We start from the raw sequence: 19079 nt of genomic DNA on the forward strand, positions 1-19079 counted from the left end.
AAAGGAGAGAAGAAGCACTATATGTTTTGTGTTTTTGTCTATATTTTCCTGCTTCTTTTTGGCCAATTTCACCACGGGTACGTGGTGGAGATGAGCGCAGGGAGCAAGGATTATTTTAATTGTTTTCCATCCTGTATTTTCACCTTTATTGCCTCCAGGGAAAGAGAAAGAAAGGTGAGACCAGGAGAAAGTAGAGCGAAAGAAAAAGCTCAGGAAAGACAGCAAGGGAGGAAAAAAGGGTGGATATGCGCAGAAGAGGTGGAAGGAGGAAGGATGATGCCAAAACAGCTTCTGATAAATACACAGGGCACAAATGCTTGCGGCAAACACAGAAACAAATACAGCAAAAGGGAGAAACAAACACAGTAACGTCCTGCACACACAGTCACACACATGCACAAAATTTCAGGAAAGTGCAGACAGGAGGCCGCACACACAAAAGGGTTTGCATGTAAATGTGGGTGGATAAAAGGGAAACCGAATGAGAAACCCAGAGTAGTAGATCTAGAAAAGCAGATCTCCGCCCTGCGCGTCACACTTGGTTTTATCAGCCGAGACAAATTGAGAAAACAGTTTTATCTTCGCTGCTATTTTTATATATTTGAAATGCTCCACTGTTTTCATTCTCTAACAATGTGAATGCTTCGATATGAATCACCACCCAGCTAATAGCATTCATGATGGGGGTTTATGGATCAGATATGTCTGATAACATGTATATGTTTTTCCCTCTTCTTTAAGGGGAGCGCTGAGGTCACGGTCAGATACAGAACACAAGGCATGGAGCTGGCAGGTTTATTGACTTGCTCAAGGATACTTCAGCACACTCAAATTGCCAAGCTAAAAGGTTTCTTTCTTTGTATTAACGACCCAGTAGTTGGGTCAACAAAGCTTTAGATTTTAACATGCTAGAGCGCTCCTGTTTCCTACCAACAATCCCTTTTAAAATGGGTTACAGCTACGGCTGGAAAAATCTAAATTTAATATAGTAATATAGTTTGAATACTTTCAGCCAGGAAGCACATGTCCGTTCCTCTGGAGTGTTTTAATCCTGTGACGGCCCAGAGCCTGTTGTTTTGTGCATGTATACTGTTGTCTGTCTTGTGAACTTGCAGGTCCGTGGGTGAGGTGCTAACGAGATGACTGGGAGCACCTGGCAAGTTCTCCCAGTCTATTAAACCCTGCCTGCCCTGAGACCAGTGTGCAACATTCTCTTCACCTAGCACCATCATGATGTCTTTCTGTTTAGTTATTTACTTTGTTAGCGACCGACAACATGCACCACACATTGGTCACTGCATCCATACACTCTCATACATCACTGATCCTGACAACCACACCTCATCGCCTATCTTTGCATTCCCGTTTGCATTATTATTTAATAAATGTCAGTTTGTTATTATTAAAGCTATAGTGCGTAGTTTCTGTCGCCCCCATGAGGAATTCTAAGTAATGACAACAAAATAAACAAAAAAACCCACAAAACTGTCGGCACGTCCACATGATACAAGCCTTCCATGATTGCGCACCGCCCCCCACCCACTCCGCCAGACAGTTGCTAGTAGCCAAGGAGAACATGGAGGATTAGAAAAAAACATGATGGACTCTTCAGAAGAGGTAATTATCTTCACTCAAATTTCTGCCGTGAAAGTCGGCGGGTGACACAATCTTCTGAACATAGCCATACTGAGAAATACAGAGAGAGTTGTGTGGAGCCGATAGTCTTAATTAGCTTTGTAGCAACTCATTTGGCAACGGCTTGAATGTAACGGATGTTCATTAATATTAATAAGTTACGCACTAAAGCTTTCAGTTGGCTGTGCATCTCCTTCTTTTGTTGTGGCCTGTGAGCCAGTCGTAACATTCCAAACCACGATGTTTTTCGTTTAAGTCGTTTTGGTGCCTAAACTTAACTGTCGTCGCCGTAGCTGTATCCTTTCAAGCCTTAACCTTGTTTTCTGAGCTCTCTGGTAGAGTGCTGTACAGTATACCACAGGACAGCAGGACATGATGATTTATTTCAATATCTTAGGTTTTTTATTTGTTTATATTTCTAGAATTTCTAACAAAAATGCATAGAAAAACAGGTGAATGGAAACTAGTGATTATTTATTGTCCAACCCTGTCTTCTATGAATTACTTTTCCAGGCCTGTCTTCTATAAATTACTTTCCTATACAACTAAACTGCATTCTCATTTGTTTTTGGCGTATCAGAAATAAGTTTGTATTCAAAGTCTGTTTAGGGAGGATGTCGACAAATTCAGGACCTTCACCCAGGAGAGCGCTGTTCGTGTCCGGTGTGAAACCAAAAGTCACTGTTGACTTGTTTACGTAACATACATAACTTAAGTATGTGAATTAAATTACTTTAACAAACCCTAACCATCATATTTTCTAAACCTAACCAAGTAGTTTTCTTTCAATTCATAACATTAACCTTATGTTTAAAACTTTCCAGTGTACCTCAAAACGTAATTGAGAAAGCAGTTTCGTTGTATGGAAACGGAAATTTTATGAGACAAGTTTGGGAGGGGGAGATGAGAAGGAAATCTTTTTAAAAGACCATTACTAATATGGCAACAATACCACTTTTTGCTTTCTGGTTATGGGCGAGGGAACATTCTATTCAATGTAAATCTAACACCAGCAGCATCTGCAGGAACACCATACTTCTGTGTGTGTTTTACATTCAGTACAAAGAAACAGAGATTTCATGCACCGTAGGCCAGATTTCCTCAGAAAACGCTGTTGCTCAAATGTTCACTTTGGTTTTCATTGAGATTGAGGCTGCAATCTGTGTGTATTCAGCCCCTTATTAACCAAAGCCAGCAGCTCATTAAACGGTCAGTACTGTCTCCATAAGCACTCAGATGAAGGTACAGTTCAGAGGTGGGATTTTGATGAAATCACCAGGCTCACCTGGCATGTATCTAATTAGTAGTACATTAGATGGCAATAACTCGTTTATGGGAAGCAAAAATGAGATGATTTGAAGTATAATGAATCTAAGACACAAAACACAAGGTACACAGGACACCGCACCACTCCGGTAAATAGTAATTGGAGAGTAAGAGATAAACAGACTTAGCAGGTGGAGGTAGAGTGTTGATGTGGATGTTAATTCTGAGGAAAATTCAGCCAAACATTTACTTAAATGTCTTTTTTTTTTTAAAGAGAAGTTTAGTTGCAGGCGGAATATTTAATCAACCCCTGTAAATACATATGCTATGAGAGAGACGCACCATGCAGACACTCGCAGACTGAGTCACTGGCCACGCGCACACACACACACACACACACACACACACACACACACACATATAGACATGTATTAAGAAGGAAACACACAAGCTCATGCTGTAAACAAACTAATGCCACCCACGCATGAATGTTTGGGCCACACACATGCATTCAAACAAACAGGCTGCTACATCCATCCACAAACCAAAATACAGCACGTATTCCGGGGCCGAATGCGTTGCATCTGCATCTGAAAAACTGGCACAAAAGTCACAGTAAATCTGTTTTTTTTCTGTCTGCAGGTATGTTTGGATATATATATATGTTTTTTGTGATGGATTGAAATATTTCCCTATGGTCCCAGTCTTGGAACAAAGCAAAATATGGGCTCCAGTGAAACAGCAGGAATCTGCTACATTTTCCTACTCTTCAAAACACGTTGTTTTTTTTTGTTTTTTTTTAAGTTTGGCTTCTATCTTCACTACATACATGTCACATAGGGTGCCAACTGATCTGCACTGGCACATTAGATTAATAACAAACCTGTTAGTTAGCTTTGTTCGAAGGCGATGGCTGCAAATAAACTCTTAAACGTTGAGAGGAGAGATTTCCGTGGAGGTCTTCGGCCTCAGGATTACCACCTGGAGGGTGATTTACTGGGAGACTTAATTAGAACAAATGTTAGTAACACCTGTGGTTTTCCTACTAAGACAAGTCAAAATTGAAATGAAAATTAACATATAGTAGATAGTACCTTTGTCTTACACCTTTTATCTATCTTTCTGTCTATCTGTCTATTTAGAGCAGTGGTGGAAGAAGTATTTCAATCCTTTACTTAAGAAAAAGTACTAATACCACACTGTAAAAGTACTCTGTTACAAGTAAAAGTCATGCATTGAAAATGTTACTTCAGTTAAAGTATGTATGAAATATCCGGAAAATGTACTTAAAGTATTAAAAGTACTCAAAGCTGAAAAATCCTCAAATTTTAGAAAAATGGAAACAATCAAAACTGTTCTGTCGAACAACTAAGTGTTTAATTGTCTAATCATTCCAGCTGTACTTGTAGGCCTGTGTATTGTTGGGTAGTTTAATTTATCATAAAATATCGTATTTTTATAAACTGCATATGTTTTTTGTGCAAAAATCTTAATTTGTAAAGTAACTAGTAACTAAAGCCGTCAGATTAATGTAGTGGAGGAAAAAGTACAATATTTCTCTCTGAAAAGTAGTGTACTCTATACTACACTATATTTTGTTTAACATGGTTTTCTCACATAAAAACTCTAAAAAAAGGATCTGAAAGCGAGAAAGAAAGAGAGAAATTCTAGATCTGGCCTCGCTCCCCACCTACCATCGCTGCTTAGGTTGACCAGTGACAGAGCAGCATCAAGATGGCTAGAAACACCGGAAAGAGTCTGTTGTGCACCAAAATCTGGGACTAGCAGACGTATCAGAATGGTAAGTGTAGTTAGCATCTTTCATTTGTTTTTGTTCTTTGTTAGCTTGTAACTGGCAGTAGCTAACAGAGCGTTAGTGGTTGGGAAACATACAATAATATCTGCTACAATGTTACAGCGTGTTCACATTGTCATATTTTTATTACATAAGTAAAGGGATATTTCACCATTGGAAAGATGAACATATCTTTAAATCGGATCACTTATGTAGTAGAAATGTGAAATTATTTTAGAAATTGGTGGCTTCTAGGCCAAGAAAAGCCAGAAAATGTGTTTTTGGCTCATGTGGATGAAAGACACCAAATCCCAGAATGCACTTGCTTCGCTGCTTTAGCGTCTACTCCCAAGCCACGCCTGCCCTTTACAGACAGACAGACAGTGAGACGATCAACTCAACAAGTGTGTTTTTGTCATTTCAACCATATACACGATACAACGTTTCACCGTGGCTCAAGTGGTGTTACGCATTTAAAATATATAAAAACGACCTTATATAAAAACAACATACGAAACAGGCTACATTTAGTGCACACACATTATATGCTCCGTACAGTTCAGCTAACACATAGCTACTAGCATTAGCGCTTGGTGGGCTGTGGTATAAAAAAATGTAGAATGGCGGGCATCTAACAGTCACAAACTCCACCAGCATTTAGCAGTTCATTGGATACAAGCACCCCATTTCTGCAACAGGCATTCCGTGTTAACACAGCACACCTCGACTAGTCTTACCCGGCGACAGAGCAGCAGGCAGGATAGTCCGGTACAGCAATATTTCCACAACAACAAAAACACAGCAGTCTCTGAACTCGCGTTGGGAGTTTCGTTGAAGTTGGATGTAGTCCAGTTTGTTGTCTAATGAGCGGACACTTGCAAGCAGGATTGATGGAACAGGTGGCCGGCTAACGTCAGCTTTCCACCGACCGACACATTCGTTCAACGTCCCAGCTGATGATGTCCCTTTACCGGCCAGATGCATCGAGCAACACCGCTGGTCTCGATAGCCGGCGGTCGAAGCTTGCGTAGTGTGTTGAGTATTCCGTCTGTAATAAAGTGTCCTGCATATTCTCTGATCTGTACCAATGTATCCCGGTGGTACACGTGTGCGGTAGTTTGAATGCACATAATTGTTGTTCTAAAATTTCCTTCGGGATGAATAAATCTATCTAACAGTTGCTGCTGAGAAGCTAAGCGAGAATTCAAGATGGCTGACACTCGTTTTTTCCTCGGCAATCTCTGGAAAAAGCCGACAGTCCAACCCCCTATGGGCTATGCGGAAGTAGCTCCTAGTACTGGCTGTAGTCCTTTGCCTCTGGGCAAAAATGCCTCCGATGACGCAAAAATCGTCGATTTGCGTCATCTGAGGCATTTTTTCAGACCCATAATACAGAGATCTCTCGTCTGAAGGGGACATGAGGGAGGGAAGCATGGTCATTCAAAAATACTACCGTGTTTCTGCTGATACAAAGTTTAATGCTAAATCGGTGAAGTATCCCTTTAACTATGCACGTCTCCTTTTGAAAACAGTGAAACTTAGCATGCAAAATACCTACAATACCTAGCTTCACCAGGCTTCTTCTCTGATGCCCCTCGTTTCGCCCAGTGTGCTGGTTTCTCCTTAGCATTATTAGCTTAGGTGTGTCCGTGAATCTGTGTTTTTGAGACTGTCATTGGTACACTTTCCAAAAAACACCATATGGACATGTATACAATGTAAACAAGGTTAAAAACTTGATTTTCATTTAATGGGGGTTTTAAAATCTGTACATTAAAGGACAATTCTGGTGCAAAACGAACCTAGAACCCACTCTGTCGCTCTCTGGGACGTTTTCATGCTAATCAAATGTGTTTGTAGCTTGAAAGACGCTAGCGCGGACCGCTGATTAGCTTAGAACACTAGTATTCGGGGCACAGGGAAAGTAAAAACAAATCGCTATTTTGTACCACTAAAAAGGCTCAAAATATCACCAAACTTCAACGGTAGCATAATGAGAGTCCCTAAATGTTAACCGAAGCATTGAGAACTTTGTAAGTGTACAGACAGTTTATTGAAAAGATACATTATAAAGACACTCGCGTTCATGTTTACATGCCGCCGCCGTCTTGAAAACCAGTCATGACTTACAGCTGGCGATGCAAACTAAAATCAAAAGCAGTTTGCTCAATATATCTGAAATAATCGCACTCTGCATAACTTGTCTAATGTACTTACTCAGTGGATAACTGTCCATCTGGTCCCTCCGGTCTGGGTCGCCATCTCCAATTTATTTTCGGGACATGGAAAAAAGTTTTAAGTAGAGCCCTGTTTATCAGAGAGGGAAAATCTTCAGACTGTACAAAACACTGCTTCTCTTGGGTGTCGCGACGCAACAGGTCCCACTCCGTGCAACACAGACACTCCTGTTCGGTGGCCTTAGCTTCACAATGTCCGCAGGTACACCACCAGTTTCCCGAAGGACGAGGCTGTGTTGCGGTATTGACTACCGGTAGCTCTCTCTGTCTCGTAGCCCTTTCATGGAGCTCCCGCAGCTCTTCGTTCAATAAACTGTCTGTACACTTACAAAGTTCTCAATACTTCGGTTAACATGTTGGGACCCTCATTATGCTACCTTGAAGTTTGGTAATATTTTGAGTCTTTTTAGTGGTATAAATAGCGATTTGTTTTTACTTTCCCTGTGCCCCGAATACTAGCGTTGTAAGCTAATCAGCGGTCCGCGCTAGCTTCTTTCAAGCTACAAACACATTCGATTAGCATGAAAACATGTCCCAGAGAACGACAGAGTGGGTACACGTTAATAACCCCTAGGTTCGTTTTGCACCGGAATTGTCCTTTAAGTCTGCATTGTCCAATTAAACAATGTTAACACAACACATGATGCATTGTGTTTTTTATAACCCCTTTATGCATGTAATTATCTGCAGATTAAGTAAATTAGTTTATATGAATGGGGACGGGGGGTTTATGGCTGTGTGGGATGTGTTGCTTCAAGTTGTTTTTTCAGGTAATTTCTAAGTGTAAACAAATCTCATAATTCCTGTTCTTTTCTTAACCGCTGCTCTGTTTGTTGTTTTCCCAACATTTACATATATTATTATCTACTGATTAACTGCGTATGAGTATCGGTGGTGTTTTTTTTTTCTCCATTTCTGCAGGTTATGATCCATGTGTAAACAAGCCTCACGCTTTATCATGACTGTTCATCCTTTAGCATCCTGTAGTTTGGCTCACTGCTGCACAACGGTGTGTTTAGCCTGTGCTAATTAAAAGAGCTGGCAACTCATCATGCTTTGTTTGTCCCCGCTGCTGTTCCTTCTCTGCAGTAACATTGGAGGGGGGAAAAATGCATATTTATTAGACCTGTGTTGGATGTTGCTGTGTTTTTTCTTCTTCTTTTTTCATGTCTTTTCCACAAAGCTGAATAAAATGTAACAATATCAGCAAAACAGCCCATGGTCAGCAGAAAAATAAAGTAAACGATAAGGCATTCGTGATTCTGTTACGGCTGGTGCACACAAGAGCTGTGTCCAGGCTACAACTGCTAACAGGCCTGAGGGGGAAAGCCTCAGACCTAAAAGACCAATTTATCCTCTTAGCCCTCATTTAAACATATTGCCTCTTTTGTCATGCGAGCAGGACAGGCAGCGCTGATTTTGGATCCACTCCTTTAATTTTAAAAGTGCTATCCATTGCTTTGTAACGTCAATAAATCATTACCACGTTCAATCTTGAGATATGGGTAACATTTTGGGACAAATTAGTTGCCTGGAAGATTGGCAGCCTCTGTTGCTGCACAGTATTTAACACAGTCCCACCACCTTGTATTTGGCAGGAAATCAGTTAAAGTGCTTTATGGCACAAAACAAGAGGAGAGTGCTGCTCTTCCAAAACAAATGAAGCAGAAGCTTTCAGAGTTTCTTCCACTAACAGTTAGTGGAAGGAGTAGATGTAAAGCCAAGGACTCAAGAAAGGGAAGGAAAAGGATTTATGAGAATCTTGGTCCTAAAAGTCCATACCAATTGTTTTGCATGTTTTATCCATTTTTCCTTTCAAATCACAACAACTTCACATAACAGCTTTCATATGATAAAAAAATAAATTAGCAGAATCTTAGTGTAATCAACGACGTTTTCATTTCTGGGATAGTTCGGAGGTTTCCTTCCGCTTTCATTGTGTTGGCATTCTAAACTCCGGTCGATTCGGGATACATCCTCCGAGCGAAAACCAACAATCAAATGATATTTATCTTCTTTTTTTTAGAGTCAAATTCTAATCACACACTCGACAGCCATTCGTAATTCCTGAGCTTGCCTATCTACGTACACGTTCCACCAAAACAAGTTCCTTCCCGAGGCTATTTTGCAGAGGCAACGTTGCTCCGTCTGACGCCCAAGACGATTGTGATTGGTTTAACGAAATGCCAATAAACCAGAGCACGTTTTTCTCCCATCCCACAATGCTGTGTGGACTAGCCAGACCCTCCTACGCAGCACTGTGAAGGAAGGTCTGGCAATGCGAGACTAGCAGACTCTTGAACTAAGGTAGAAGAAGATTCATTAATTAATACATGTATATTTGTTTGTCAAAGTTATTGTATTATTACCTTAAAGACCCCCCTCCCCCCATTTTTAATGGAAGGTTTTGTTCAACATAATCTCCAGAAACAAACACTTTTGATCATATTCCTACTATGTGCAAAGGGGCATTTCCATAAAGACCAGGGACTTGTGAGAGACTGATTAAAAAAAGAATATTCAGAATAGATGCAGCAGAGCCTGATATATCCTGATTTTTAGTCCTCAGTGTGGGTTAATTAAGAGAGAGGTTGGGTTTTAAAGCTGTTGTGCGGTTCACACTCTGTAATGGGGTGATGTTGCGCCTCTAGTGTATTTGTTTACATCTGAATGCACCGGGTGGCCGGGTTTGCCACGGAGCCCGGCCGGGCACAGCCCGAAAAAGCTACGTGGCACCTCTCTCTCCAACCCATGGGCCCACCACCTGTGGGAGGAACCGCTGGGGTTGGGTGCACTGCCACATGGGTGGCAGTGAAGGTCAGGGGCCTCGACGGACCAGACCCGGGCAGCAGACGCTGGTCTGGGGACGTGGAACATCACCTCTCTGTGGGGGAAGGAGCCGGAACTTGTGCGGGAGGTGGAGCGCTACCAGTTGGATCTGGTGGGGCTTACCTCTACGCACAGTCTCGGTTCTGGAACCATACTCCTGGATAGGGGTTGGACTTTTTTCTTCTCCGGAGTTGCCCAGGGTGTGAGGCGCCGGGCGGGTGTGGGGATACTCACAAGCCCCCGGCTGAGCGCCGCTACGTTGGAGTTTACCCCGGTGGACGAAAGGGTCGCCTCCATACGCCTGCGGGTTGTGGGGGGGAAAACTCTGACTGTTGTTTGTGCGTATACACCAAACAAGAGCTCGGAGTATTCGGCCTTCTTGGAGACCTTGAATGGAGTCCTGTATGGGGCTCCAGTGGGGGACTCCATTGTTCTGCTGGGGGACTTCGACGCGCACGTGGGCAATGATGGAGACACATGGAGAGGTGTGATTGGGAGGAACGGCCTCCCTGATCTAAACCAGAGTGGTTGTTTGTTGTTGGACTTCTGTGCTAGTCATGGATTGTCTATAACGAACACCATGTTCGAACATAGGGATGCTCATAAGTGTACTTGGTGCCAGAGCATCCTAGGCCAAAGGTCAATGATCGATTTTATAATCGTTTCATCTAATCTGAGGCCGTATGTTTTGGACGCTCGGGTGAAGAGAGGGGCAGAGCTGTCAACTGATCACCATCTGGTGGTGAGTTGGGTCAGGGGGTGGGGGAAGACTCTGGACAGACCTGGTAAGCCCAAACGGGTAGTGCGGGTAAATTGGGAACGTCTGGAGGAGGCCCCTGTCCGACAGACTTTCAACTCACACCTCCGGCGGAGCTTTTCGTGCATCCCTGTGGAGGCTGGGGGCATTGAACCCGAGTGGACAATGTTCAAAGTTTCCATTGCTGAAGCTGCGGCGAGGAGCTGTGGTCTTAGGGTCTTAGGTGCCTCAAGGGGCGGTAACCCACGAACACCGTGGTGGACACCGGTGGTCAGGGAAGCCGTCCGACTGAAGAAGGAGTCTTTCCGGGATATGTTATCCCAGAGGACTCCGGAGGCAGTTGCAAGGTGCCAAAGGGCTGCAGCCTCTGCCGTGAAAGAGGCAAAGCAGCGGGTGTGGGAGAAGTTCGGAGAAGACATGGAGAAGGACTTTCGATCGGCACCAAGGTGCTTCTGGAAAACCGTTCGTCACCTCAGGAGGGGGAAGCGGGGGACCATTCAAGCTGTGTACAGTAAGGATGGGATGCTGTTGACCTCAACTGAGGAGGTAATAGGGCGGTGGAAGGAGCACTTTGAGGAACTCCTAAATCCGACTAATACGCCCTCTATGGTAGAGGCAGAGTTGGAGGATGATGGGGGTTTGTCGTCAATTTCCCTGGTGGAAGTTGCTGAGGTAGTTAAACAACTCCACAGTGGCAAAGCCCCAGGGATTGATGAGATCCGTCCAGAAATGTTTAAAGCTCTGGGTGTGGAGGGGTTGTCTTGGTTGACACGCCTCTTCAACATTGCGTGGAAGTCTGGGACGGTGCCTAAGGAGTGGCAGACCGGGGTGGTGGTTCCCCTTTTCAAAAAGGGGGACCAGAGGGTGTGTGCCAATTACAGGGGTATCAAACTTCTCAGCCTCCCCGGTAAAGTCTACTCCAAGGTGCTGGAAACGAGGGTTCGGTCGATAGTCGAACCTCAGGTTGAAGAGGAACAATGCGGATTCCGTCCTGGAACAATGGACCAGATCTTTACTCTCGCGAGGATCCTGGAGGGAGCCTGGGAGTATGCCCAACCGGTCTACATGTGCTTTGTGGATCTGGAGAAGGCGTATGACCGGGTCCCCCAGGAGATACTGTGGGAGGTGCTGCGGGAGTATGGGGTGAGGGGGTCCCTTCTCAGGGCCATCCAATCTCTGTACGACCAAAGTTAGAGCTGTGTCCGGGTTCTCGGCAGTAAGTCGGACTCGTTTCAGGTGAGGGTTGGCCTCCGCCAGGGCTGCGCTTTGTCACCAATCCTGTTTGTAGTATTTATGGACAGGATATCGAGGCGTAGTCGGGGTGGAGAGGGGTTGCAGTTCGGTGAGCTGGGGATCTCATCGCTGCTTTTTGCAGATTATGTGGTCCTGATGGCATCATCGGCCTGTGACCTTCAGCACTCACTGGATCAGTTCGCAGCCGAGTGTGAAGCGGCTGGGATGAGGATCAGCACCTCTAAATCTGAGGCCATGGTTCTCAGCAGGAAACCGATGGAGTGCCTTTTCCAGGTAGGGAATGAGTCCTTACCCCAAGTGAAGGAGTTCAAGTACCTTGGGGTCTTGTTCGCGAGTGAGGGGACAATGGAGCGGGAGATTGGTCAGAGAATCGGCACAGCGGGTGCGGTATTACATTCAATTTATCGCACCGTTGTGATGAAAAGAGAGCTGAGCCAGAAGGCAAAGCTCTCAATCTACCGGTCAGTTTTCGTTCCAACCCTCACCTATGGTCATGAAGGCTGGGTCATGACCGAAAGAACAAGATCCAGGGTACAAGCGGCCAAAATGGGTTTCCTCAGGAGGGTGGCTGGCGTCTTCCTTAGAGATAGGGTGAGAAGCTCAGTCATCCTTGAGGAGCTCGGAGTAGAGCCGCTGCTCCTTCGCGTCGAAAGGAGCCAGTTGAGGTGGTTCGGGCATCTGGTAAGGATGCCCCCTGGGCGCCTCCCTAGGGAGGTGTTCCAGGCACGTCCAGCTGGGAGGAGGCCTCGGGGAAGACCCAGGACTAGGTAGAGGGATTATATCTCCAACCTGGCATGGGAACGTCTCGGGATCCCCCAGTCGGAGCTGGTTAATGTGGCTCGGGAAAGGGAAGTTTGGGGTCCCCTGCTGGAGCTGCTACCCCCGCGACCCAATACCGGATAAGCGGACGAAGATGGATGGATGGATGGATGAATGCACTTCTTTTTTTTTAGCCTAAAGGTCTACCGTATCATTTTATCACTTTTTCTCTTTAATTTTTCTTTGAGTACAGTTTTCCAGTAGTCTTTTAATCCCTGCCCATAATGCAACTCACACTGTTTTTCAGACCCTACTGTACCTAGTTGGTAAAATGTCACAACTTTCAATCTCCACAACCTCAATTTGTTAAGCAGGCTTTCTGTTACGAATGTAGTTGCCAAGCGACATATTGACTACGTTTACATGCACATAATTTTAAGTTTTTTTGCCCTTATTGCGAAAAAGACGATATTCCGACTAAGCCGTTTGCATGGCTAATAAAAGTGAATATTCCACTAATATTCCCGTTTACATGTAGCTGTGCAAAATACTATTTTTTCAAAGTTTACCAGCGGTGGCGGACTTGTTAGACCATGCGAACACAGCCTCCCTCTTTCATTCCTTCAACCAGCTTCTTGAAAAGGTCGTCGTAGCGATGTGTGCGCATATCCAAAAACCTGTTGATATCCAAGTCTTTGATAATGTTTAAAAGTAGCTGTAGTTCTCCTTCTTACTGGGTATGTAGTCTTGCAAACGGTTGGCTGTTTGGATTGTTTACAGCAACTATAGCAGCACACAGAGCTGATCATATAAATATAAGAAGATATAAGACCATATATAAACAGACAAGAGGCCGTAAACTGCGGTTAAAAACCCAGATTGAGACGCATATTCAGAATGTGCTGTATACATGTCCAAAGAATGCCTCTAAACCCCGAATAATACCAGAATATCCCATGTCTTAATCGGAAAAAGGCCTTATTCAGAATATCCAATATGCCGGAATATGCTGTTTACATGACCCGTATCAAATTCGGAATATTGCCATATTTGAAACAATAGTGGAATATTGGTGCGCATGTAAACGTACTCAGTGAAAGTTTTTTGTTAATCAAATATGTGCATAGTCGACTAATCATTTCAGCTGTACTTGTAGGCCTATATATTGTTCTACATATTGTTGGGTAGTTTAATTTAAAATAAAACTTTGTAACAGGGTAGGTCATGAGATGAAGCATCTCATTTACAGGATTATCTTCTCAGATTTGATAAAAGCTCCTTCAGAGCCACAGACGATGTGAGAAAACTTAGTAGTAATCACGACGAGGAAACTGATCTTCATGTGGCAAGGTGCCTTTTTTATATAAAGAGGCATGTTTAGATCTTATATTATATATATGTGTCTGTGTATACAATATAAGGTTTGTAGGCTAATGTTGAGGACAGATCTTTCCAGTAAAAAAAAAAACTAAACTAGAACTGCAAGCAGTTATGACGGGGTCGAAGCATCCCGGCGCCAGTCGCCCCTGATGCGAGTCGCCCCCGACGACCCGGGGAGCACGCGGAAGCAGGACCCAAAGCGTAAAGGTGGGGAGGCAAATGTCAGTAAATATCGATAGGTGTGAGCCGCAAGGTCTGTGGTACATTGCCATTGCAAATATCCCATTAACACTGATTGAGTAAAAGGGCCAAAATTGGTCTACGTGGACTATAGCGGCCCCTAATGGCCGCTATAGTCCAGAGTCCAGAGAGTAGAGCCGCAGAGTGGCATGTCGAACAATAATCTCAAGTTTTGTGATGATAGCATTTACTGCGGCAGAAATATTGCCATTGCAAATGTCCCATTTAAATGCATTGACTTATTTGGCAAAACGCATCTACATTCATTATAGTGCCCCCTAATGGCCAATCTTCACCAAATTTGGTACAGAGCCTCGGAGTGGGATGTCGAACAAGTTCTGCTCTGATATGCTCTAAGTTCATGTTTTGTGGCTAGCTATGAAAATTTGTTTGGTTGTGAATTGCGCATAGTTTAACGTAGCAAAATTCTTTTGATAACTTTTGCTCAGGTCCGTCTGCAGATCCGACGTACCAGGCTTCGTGCAGATCGGTGGCATGGCCTAGGAGGAGTTCGAAAAAGTTGGTTTTGCACATTGCGCGATATTGCGAAAAAACTTCTTAGCGGAAATGGGCGTGGCCTATATCATCAGATTCAGCTCGATTCAAAAAACACGTAGATGTAAGGCTTTCTAATGTGCGATGTGTAATGTGGGGGTTATAGGCAAAAACGCCTGGGTCCCATAGGCCATGCCCACTTTGACGAATCAGTACCCCACTGTATGCTTGGCCTCAGGAGTGGCCCTAGATAGTAACCTCAAAATTTCGTAAAAATAGGAGGAGCCGTTCATGAGATATTAACTTTTTGTACTTGTAGCACCCCCTAGTGGCCAATTTCCGTAAAAGTTTTGCGTTGATAGCATTTATTTTGGCCGAGATATGGCAAAGTTCGTGTTTTCGTAGCTAGCTATAAAAATTCTTTTGATAACTGTTTGTCAGGTCGGTCTGGAGATGCTTTGTACCAAGTTTCGTGCAGATCGGTCGCGCGGTCTAGGAAGAGTTCATAAAAGTAGGTTTACGATAAATCTCGATTTTTCGCACATAAAAGTATAGGCGGAAATGGGCGTGGCCTACATCAGGAGATTCAGCTGAATTCAGGGAACGCATGGATATGTGTAAGGGTTAATGCCCGACGAGGTGTCCATTGTCAGGTATTAATGGACAACGGTGAGGCGTGAACCGTCAAAACCGGCCAAAAGCGGTTTTTTGGAGGAAGTGGGTGAATTTTTTTGTCCGAGGTCCTTGCAGGGATCTGGACCAGTCCTGAAAACGTCCCCACCCACCATGTACGGTTTAGGATGTAGCATCACTATTTTAGGTGGAGAAAAATAATAAACCTTAGGAAAACAACAGGGTTCCACAGCTCCGCTGGTTCCCAGCCCACTTGGACCCCTAAAAAGATCCCTGTGGGTAAAAAACCATTGAAAACCCACTTAATTCCGTGACTTTAGTGATATGCTGCATGTGAATGAATAGAGGTCATGCCAATATTATATTATATATAAACAGAGATAATGCAATTGTCTTCCTCTTGGGCCGTCGTCCTAAAATAATACATAAAATTCACAACGTTAACCATGTGTTTAAAAAAAAAAAAAAAGACCATTTCATAACGTGTGCCGGTCGCTGGAAAATAACGTTTCTCTCAAAAGGTAATAGAGAATGCAGTTGTTTTGTATGGTAACGTACATTTTAGATTTCCTTCACATGGAGATGTGAAGGAAATCTATTTTAAGGACCATACTTGTATTTTTGCATGTTTCTTCCCCATTTTCTGAATTAGGCTGAATGTGGTTTTTCTAGCCATCCGGACACTGGAAGACCAGTTATCCATAACACGGACATCGTGGTTTATTAATTGTCCAAGTAATGTTATTATCACAGTGTTGTAATTCAGCGCAACATTTTAAACTTAAACTTATACCTACAACTGCATTACACTAATTTAACAAAGCACAAAAACATGCAGCAACATCCTAACACAACACTACGTTTATCATATTTACATCCAAAGTGAACTTAAGTTAAAATAATTTCTTCACTTAAACAATGAATCACAGATTAAGATTCTACTCTTTTTTTTTTTTAAACACTCACTTTTGTTGAAGCAGGAGACTTTGAGGATTGTTGGCACAATTTAAATTTAAATGCTGATAATTTGGGCCTATAACAATATCCAGTTGGACAAATGGACAACTCAGGCAAAACCTCTGGTCTGGTCCTTTAGACGGTGAATATAAAATGTGTCACGAGTTAGCTACAGTTTGACTCATTATCGATACATAACTGTAATCAAAAACTATGTATGTTCTGCATCACAACCTATATCGAGTCGGACTGGAGAGAAAAAAATGGTTAGAGTTGAGTCATTGTAAAGAAGAAATGAGGCTGGATAAGGAGGACAGATGAGAAAGAGAGGAATAAAAAGAGAGGAGCTCAGAGGGGACGAGTGTCAGTAAGAGTATATCAGCAGGAAGTCACAGGTACTCAAGGGCTAAACACAGACATTCTCTCTCTCTCTCTCTCTCTCTCTCACACACACACACACACACACACACACACACACACACACACTCACTCTCACACACACACACACACACACGCTCCCCCTCAGGCTCTTGCAAACACAGATGCAAGCAAGCAAATAATACATTCAGACTTTGACACACACACACACACACACACACACACACCTGCACACAAAAAAGCTATCAGGAGGTAGTCACAGGTACACGCTTAAGGGGTAAAAGCATGCACACGTGTCTATACAGCCGCTTTGGTTCACAGGCACACAGGTGTATATATGTGAGCACACACACACACACACACACACACACACACACAGAGAGAGAGAGAAAGAAAGAGAGAACTGTCTCTCACTATCACACATATACAAAAGCTCACAAAGAAAATAACTGGGTAACTTTTTGTCTCCTACTGCTTCACTGATAGATAGTATAACTCAAGTGAGTGAAAAATAACCAAATCAAGCTTCCATCTAAATAACGTCTCCTCTCATCCTATTTTTCTACTTACCAACCTCTGATAATACATACAGGGTTTGACACCTGATGCTTAGATTTCCCTGAAAGTTGCTTTGAGTTTTGTCCACAAGGGAAAGAGTAAATTTACCCAGTTTGAATCCGGGCACAGCACTATTACTGAGCCAGAGTCTGAGAGCGAGCGGAAAACATTTACTCAATTACTTATTTATTGCTCTCTGCTTCCTTTCCATTTCCCCTCTCAAAATGATTGCATACTCCAGACCACAGGCATCTATCTAGAAAGAGATCTGCCACTGGAATCTGCAAAGCCCCCAGTTCCCAATGCGTAGACTGTTCAATGAGATGATGCTGCCAGACAACAAAGTGCCAATTCTAGCCAATGAGCACTCAGATATAAAATAAAAAGTAAAAAAAAAACTCAAAAAGATGTATCCATTGATATACAGATCTTTCGCCATTTAAGTCCATGGGAAAAAGTATTTTTGGGCCAGAGTTGCAATTCCCCCATTTGGCCCATGGATGTATTAAGAGAACTGGATACAGCGTTCGACGGGAAGCCCCATTCATTCCAATGAGAGTGCTCAAAAGCACATAAAGCAATCATGGAACTTGGATCTTCCGCGTTGACTGGCCCATGACGTCACAATGGACATGCGCACTAGCAACAATTTGTTTGTGTTGTAGTAGCAACCGGTAGCAACATGCTCGTTCATGCGCTTCTCTCTCGTGTCTTTTACAAGTATAGTTCATACAATGGTATACGTGGCGAACTCATGAACTCGCCGTTTCATTGTATAAAATATTCACTAACGTTAAACATTGTGTTTTCGTTGTTCCTGATCATTTACATGCTTATCTAAATAAACAATGGATGTATTTAGACAACCAAGGAGATGTAATTATGTCGTGCTACTAGCTAGATGCTAGCGCTAGCTACCAATGTTAACCTGCAGTCACTGACATCAACAGTCAATGACAATGTTCATTATAACACTTCACTTTGGCATGTATTAATTTGTAATGCTTATCTAAATAAATGATGGCTGTTTTGAAAGAGCCAAGGCGATGTAATCACTATGTCTGTAGTAACGTTATCTAGGCATATAGCCATGCTAGCTACCGCTGATGTTAGCTACTAGCCGATAGCCCCGGCAGTTTGGGAAACGCTAATGACGTTACATCCACGTTACAGGCTTGACAGCATCCATACATCCCTCGGATGTATCATAAGATAATACCATGGATGTATTAATAGAACACGTGGTGAATTACAACCATTAGCTATATCCATTATTACAGCTACAGGACCTTGGGAGAACCGTCACATAAGCATGCGCAGTTCAGGGCGTCATGGGCGGGCACAGTCCCGCGGGTCTGCTCGCGTCCATTATCCGTGTTCATCATGCCTCGTTTAATAACTCTGGATTCGGCTACTAGTAAATGTTAAAAATGTTAAAAACGTGACGTTTTAAAACAAGGACCCTTTAAGTGTTCGGGCTGGTAAGTTGATATATCCCCCAAAAAATGATCCGCTGAAATATAGATGTTTCTTTCGCCATGTTCCACCGTTAACCGCTAAGCCCATGGTTGCTTTAAGACATGGCGCTGTTCCTGGGGGCTTGGTTTGGCCGCTTTGTTCTTCCAAACAGTTCCTGGGGACCTGAGTCTGGCAAATAAAATAAACCCTTTCCACACCATGGAGATTTAACTCACGCTAAAGGGTTGTAGATTTTATTTCTAGTCAGTCCATTAATTTCTGAACAATATGAAAATCAATCAGGAGACCCATAAACTTTGTTACGTAATCTCACACCATGAACATCAACCGTAATTTGTGTTAGTGTGACATTATTGCTGTGTTGGAAACTAATTTGAAAAGTCTGCACGACATCACCTACAACAATTAGAATGGCACTCAGAGAGCA

Source organism: Sander lucioperca, chromosome 1, assembly GCF_008315115.2.
Source record: "Sander lucioperca isolate FBNREF2018 chromosome 1, SLUC_FBN_1.2, whole genome shotgun sequence".
NCBI classification, from domain to species: Eukaryota; Metazoa; Chordata; class Actinopteri; order Perciformes; family Percidae; genus Sander; species Sander lucioperca.